Source organism: Urocitellus parryii, unplaced genomic scaffold, assembly GCF_045843805.1.
Source record: "Urocitellus parryii isolate mUroPar1 unplaced genomic scaffold, mUroPar1.hap1 Scaffold_4492, whole genome shotgun sequence".
NCBI lineage: Eukaryota > Metazoa > Chordata > Mammalia > Rodentia > Sciuridae > Urocitellus > Urocitellus parryii.
This window is the reverse complement of record NW_027554009.1, coordinates 13,263-20,229: the sequence shown is the minus strand read 5'-3', so window position 1 is coordinate 20,229 and position 6,967 is coordinate 13,263.

Here is a 6,967-nt window from a genome sequence, read left to right as displayed (position 1 = left end):
CTCTGTTAGAATTGTCAGTAGTAGATAAAGAAGTTTGACATAATAATAGTCTTTCACAGACCCTTGGTGGTGACTCTGAAGAGGATCTCTGTGTGTGTGTGTGTGTGTGTGTGTGTGTGTGTGTGTGTGTGTGTGTGAGTGTGGGTTATTCATATCATTGCAATTGGTCTTCTCTAGCTTTTCAGGCCCTGAGGTGGAATGTCAAATCCTCAGGATGACATTCTGCAGAAACTAAACCTCTTATGTACTCAACCAGGAGCTAATCATCTTTAATTATTTTCAAAATTAATTTTATCCCTAGAAATGTTATTTATTTCTTAATACATCAAGCTGTCAATACAAGTGATTTGTAAACTGGAGGATTTCACAAGTCTTAGCTTGGGGGAAAAGAGATGGTATAATATGAATACAGACTGATTTTTCTGTTTGAGTTATAAGCCTCATCGAGACTGCAGACAAATGTGGGTGGATTTCTAGGGTACATCTCCATGTTCAGGATATTCTCTGCACTCTTTTTTCTCTGACCAGGAAGAAGCTAACCATAGGAACTTTGTATTTTTGAGAACATATTCCTCTCAGTGAAAAGGGAGTGATACTGGCAATATCAGAAGATTGTTATTGAGCTTTAAAAAGCTAATGTAGAGGAGGAAATGTGCCTAATTTAATTCTAAGCATCTAGTGGCACTTATAAATCAATTTATTTTGACAATTTTTAACAAGATCATTTTTGGTATCCAAACTCGAGCCAATTAAGTCTTTTATTTTAATCACTCCTAACATTAAACCATCATGTGGTCCTAAGTAGTGTCTGACTTCTTAATACCAGAGCGACATCTCCCAGGCAGACACCACAGAGTCCTGGTGCTCTGGAGGACCCTCGGGTGCAGCTAGCAGCCATCCCTGCAAAGGAGTGGCCTCCCAAATGGGCTGAGGCTATGGGCTCCTGCAGCCTCCAGGGCAGCCTAGAGAAGCCAAGCTGCAGAGTCATTTGCTCACGGAGGGCAGAGACCCTGCAAGAGAGTCGGGGTGGGGCAGCGGGGCACTGAGTGAGCCAGCTGACCCCAGCACAGGGTAGCAATCCCAACGGCCCAGGCACTACAGAGGAGCAGCGGCTGAGGCGCCAAGGCCAGACAGGTCTTCCGTACCCAGCCACCATGGCCAAGGATGGAGGTGGCCAGTGGGGTATAGGACAGAGGGTGGGGCAGCAGCTGCCGTGCTCAGGCTAAGGCTGGCTATGGCCATCTCTGTATCAGTGGGTCAGAATCGGGGGTCTGCGGACACCTGTGTGTTTGTGTGGGAGCTCTCCTTCCTCCACCACCTTGCCAGGGAAGAGCTTTGGGAGCATCCAACCACCAACGGAAGGATGAGTGAAAGACCCCAAGCCAAGGCGGCTGGCGGGGCCTTGGGGGCAGTCATGCGTGAATGGTTGGGTGGGAGGCCATAGGACACATGAACACCCGACTCCCCCACTTGCACGTCCCTAGATGGAGCCACCCCAGGTCTGGAAAGCCAGCCTCTCTGTGTGGAGCTTCACCGGGAGGATGGGTCTGGGGTCCTGGGCCCCTCAGGATGAGCTTCCTGGGTAGGCAGCAGCCCCCGGGTGGACGTTGGCCAAGAGAGCAGTCGACAGGAGGACCCAGAGCCGAGCGCTGGGTCTGCATTTTCCTGTCCGTGGGTCTGCTTGGCCGCACACTGTCTTTCATGTTCTTCTCTCCCTGACCCATGTCCTTTGGTCCTGGGCTGGCTGCCCTGGGGTCACATCCTCTTTCAGTCACCATCACAGGACACCCTCACACTTCCCACAGCCTGGGGACTTTGAGGAGTGGACGTGTTCTCACAGTCCTGAGGCAGGGAGTCTGAGGTCAGGTGCCAGTGGTCAGTTCTGCTAAGGGCCCTTCCTGGCCTGCAGACGTGGACAGGGAGGGCTCTTCCTCTTCCTCCTAAGGCTGCCAATCTTACTGGCCTGGGACCCCTCCCTGACCTCACGTCACCTTCATGACCTGCTTTTGCCTGGTCACCTGACACAGTCACATGGGATCCCGGGCTTCAACATGCCCAGGGCCAGGGACGATTCTGGTCACAGCAATGAACATATTATTATCAGAACATGATTTTCCTTTTAGCTCTATTTATGCTTGTTTCTTTTTATTACAAGTGGATCCATCATCCCAAACAAAAATTAGGAATCTGACCAAAAATACCAACTTCTGGCCTGTGCTGGCCCTAACTACTCCTTCCCCTGATCTCCCTTGTCAAAGTGGGCATTATCAAGTTCATCATTCTTGTGGTTTTCTAGGTATATATTTTACATATTTTTCCTAAAGTCATATATTTTTTAACTTTATAAAAATGGCACCCTCCTGCCTGTGCTCTTGGGACTGGGCTGTTCTCCACTCTGAGCTCCGGGGGGAGGGCCTGGTGCTGGTTCACTTGGCTGCTCTAGGACACTGCGCTGAGCACCTGGGTCATCCTTTCTTGACCCACTCCACGCTGGCCGCCGTTTGGCTGATCTCCGGGTTTTAGCTGTTGCTAGCTGTGCTGCTAAGGACTAATGCATCTCTGATTGTTCATGTGCAAGAATTTCCTTGGGCGTCTACCCAGGACGGGTGTCTGTGGAGTGGAACAGGAGTATCGGGCCTCAGGAACCCATGTGGACTGTTTTCCAAAGCGGTTGTGGTATCCCCACCCTACAGCCGCGGGGCCCACCTGAGAGCACACCGGCACCAGCATGGTGGAGTTCCCCGGCCACCACCGTCCACGTGTCCACCAGGCAGGCAGGCCTCCCATGGGGGGGCACTTTCCAGAGATCAATGACCCTCTCTCTCTCTTGCTAAACAGTCCCCAGGGTCATCGGGATGCTCAGGAGGAAGCTGAGCACCAGGCAAACACAGAGGGTTCTTATTGTGGTCTGAGCAGTGCACAGAGTGGGTATTTGTTAGAGTTTTTGGACAAAGCCTTATGTTAGGGTCCAGCATGTACAGATGAACAGAATAGCCCCTTGGGGAGCCACCGTCTAGTTCAAATTCACTGTCGATGTAAGACAGGAATCCACTCTCAGGACTTGGCACAATTCCTCAGGCCCTCCCCTGGGTCTTAGGAAACGTGGGCCAGGTCCAGGTCTACCTCTCTGAGATCTTGAGCAGCCCCCTGAATGGCCTGAGCCTTGGGTTCTCCTCTCCACCATGTGGCCCACTCTGCGGAGCTCCCTAGGGAACTGGGCCAGGCCACAGCAGAGGACACTTGCAAGCCAGCTCCCACCTGGCCACGCCCTCTCTGTCAGCTGGGACGGACGGGTTTTCAGGGCACGGTTAACAGCACTTCCTAGACACACCTCTGTATAGCTGGAGTGACGTCTGGTGGGGTGAGTGAGTGGCCACCCCCTTGCCGTAAAAAAGCCTCACCACCTGCCACAGGTGTCCTATGCCTTTGGGGTAGAGCAAACACCCAGAGGCAGGGCTCCAGGGGCCATTGCCCCCTGCATCTGTCCATCTCCTGATGTGGGGAGCAGAACACACCATCTCTTAGGGCTCCACGGAGGCTCAATTCTTTTTCTCATGATCATAAACCTGATCCCCCCCCCACCCTGCCGCCTTGTGACTGGCAACAAAGAACAGACTCGTAACAGCAATAATATCAAATTAAGTTTGCTGTACTCATTTATCACCGAACTTTGATTTAGGTGTGTTGCTTTGTGGGCCCCTGTGTTTCATTTCCAGCATGTACAAACCACTCTGTATTTTAGCACCTCAAGGTCAAGGGACATGTAATTTAACATCCTAACACAATAACATATTGATTAATGCAAAGAAAACAATCCTTCTCAGAAGAGGTTCTTATTTCATCTTGTATGAATGTTCAAATGCATCGAATTGCCTGGTAGACTAGCTGGGACTGGGTTTGTGGGGAGCTGCTGGGGGGAAGCATTAACTAACCATCTCAGACAGCACATTTACCAGCCAGGAGTCTCCGTGGTTGGAGGGGAATGACAGACGCGTGCATGCCCTTTAGTAACCTCAGGGACCGGAACGTGCTGAGAAGCAGGGGCTTCCATCAGCAGGTAGGTCCAGTGTCTTTACTGACCATTCTCAGAGCCAGGGCCAGACAGACATGACAAGACAGAGAGCACTTTAAGAACCAAGATGGTAACTCTGAGAGAATTCTATGAAGCTATTCCAGGTGGTGTAAGCTGCACCTCACATCCCTGGGTGTTCTGCAACCAGCCAGGGTGGGCAAGGCCGCTTTGTAGGCATCTGTGGAGGCTCTTTCTCACCACATTGCTCAGAGTCCCCTGCAGCCTCCTACGAGCAGCAAGTGGGGTCAGGAGAAACCCAGAGCTTGTGTGCATGTGCCTCGGCTAGATAGCAGCCCAAGGTGCGGGTCCACCAGAGGGATCTGCAGCACTGGCCACTTTGAGCATTCCCTAGACAAAAGATTTGCAATTCAATCTGCTTCCTAGAGACTGGACAGTGAGCCCAGATTATATTTGTATATAGAGCCAGGATGTAAGGTCTGCGGGTGCCAGGCCAGCCGGGGGACGCCCAAAGGCATTTGGTGAGAGGGCAAGAAGTCAGCGTTAGAATTTCTTGGACTCAAATAGCTCAACAGGTGGAGACTGTATTTCTACCAAATGCTTGGCCAGAATGCACTCCCTGCTGGTGCCTGTCTTGTGCCTGGTAAGTGACAACAAGAGTGTTGGCATGGCTCTCCTTGCTGTTCTGACAGAGCTGGCCAGGGTACTGCTGATACAGTGAGTGCTGAGGAGAGCTTCCCCAGGACAGCCCAGGAGCAGGCCTCCCCACAGCCATCCTGCGGCTCCCCCAGGGCCTCCCGCCACCCTCTGAGAACTAGCTGACAGGAGGAGGGTGCCTTGTCCCTCCCCACCCACACAGACCCCTCTGGCAGGTTCTGAGCCATCTTCCTGAGCCTGCAGAATGACTGCAGACCAGAGGTGGCTGCTGCAGCAGTCAGACGCCAGAGGCTCAGAGGAGGAGAGGTGCACTGGACTTTCCTGGAGCCTGTCACTGCAGGGGGACCTCAACTGTGCTGGTGTTCAAAGCTGTGGCCCTATCCCTTTGCCTCAACCATGGTGGGTATGGGACACTGGCGTTTTGTAAAGATCCTGGTGATCACCGTGAGCTGTCGAGACCGAGACGCCAGGGCTGAAGCAGATTCTGTTCTCAGCCACAGCATGGATGAGGTGGCTCAAGAGCAGCTGTCCTGGGACTGAGAGTAAGTGGAGGCACAGAGGCCTCAGCAGGTACAGTGAGAGATTTCAGGTGTCACTCTGACTGGCCTAAAGGGGTACTTGGCATCTTGCTTATTTTGTGTTACTATAACAAAGTGTCTGAGACAGGTAACTTACAAAATAAAGAAGTTTATTTGTTGATTCTTGTGGCTAGAGGTATAAGTAGCATGGTGCTGGTGATCTGGTAAGGGCCCTTGGCTGTGTCACACATGGTAGAGAACTGGCTCTGTGCACCAGAAGCAAACTTGGTGTAGATTGCTCTATAATCACTGGCCTGCATGAGAACTCACAGATTCCCATGAGACCTGTCATCCCTCCAAGCCTATGCACCTCCCACTGGGCCTGTCCCCTCAATATCTCCACCCTGGGGACCCAGACTCCAGCACAAGAGTCACTGGGGGACACGCTCAAACCACATCAGCTGCAGCGTTGGAGATCAGGTAAGGCATGACTCCTGCGTGTCTGGGGCTCTCAGGATAGGCGGGGGTTCCATCAGTGGCTGAGATCTACCCTCCAATGTGGGCGGCATTGCTCAATCCCCTGAAGGTCAGCACAGGACAGAGAGGTGAAGGATGAGTCCTCACATGTCCTCCTGAGCGAGGACGTCCACCTTCTCCTGCACTTGGCCCAGAGCTCCTGCTTCTTGGCCCAGAGCTCCTGCTTCTCGGCCTTTGACTCAGATCAGAATCTATGGCACTGGCTCCCCAGTCATCAGGCCTGGGACTCACGGAGCCACCACACCAGCACTTTTGGTCACAGACATCACATTGTGAAATGTCTTGGCCTCCAAAATCATGTGAGCTGATTTTCATAATGAAGTCTCGTGTGTGTGGACATGTCTTTCCTGTGGGTTCTGCAGCTCAGGAGAACCTGTCTGAGGCAGCGCTTCAAGGCAGAGCTTGACCCAGGGAGAAGACCTCAAGCAACACAAGCCACTTCACCAGGTCCCCAGGCCAAGTCCCAGACGTCCCAGGGCTACCTGCTGGCTCTGATCCAGTCGGGCCTCTGCACTTTATGATTGATTCAGTTGCCTGAGTGCAGGTGCCTTGTGGAGTGTGCTGCCAGAGACCCACAGGGGGAGATGGTGGCCCATCCTCAGGGACCCCATGGGAGGGGACAGTGGCAGGATTACTTTCTGGACACATCTTATTGCTTCTCACTCATGCACAACATGGTGGCCGGGCATCAAGGTGCTGGCCACAGCACTTGTGGGTCTTGGTAAAAGTTTCCATTTCTGGCTTGGCATTGAAGAGTCTCCAGATGTGCCAGGAAGGCACGATGGCTGAGGCCTTGTGCCATGGAGCTCCCTGCAGGTTTGCTGCCCACGCCCCTCCAGGTACCCCTGGCTGGATGTCATTCAGCTCACTCCCGGGAAAGCAGCCTCAGGTCAGTGCCAGCATGGCCTAGGACAGGCGCACACTCACACCACATCCCTGTGTCCACGGGCTGGGCTGTGTCTTCTTCACTTTCGTCTCTTTGTCCTAGTCGTATGATTAGGGAAGCTTTCCGGGCTCGACTCACACCTCCCTGATGGCTGTCCAGCTCCACTCACACCTCCCTGATGGCTGTCCAGCAGTGTCCTAACTGCCATGTAGTGCCACCCACCTGGACGCAGGGCTTGCTGCTCCGTGTGCAATTCACACCTCATCTCCTCCGTGTGTCCCTGATTTCCTCCTTTCAAATTGGAAGCAGTTCTTGGTTTTTTTTTAATTTTGTTTCAAA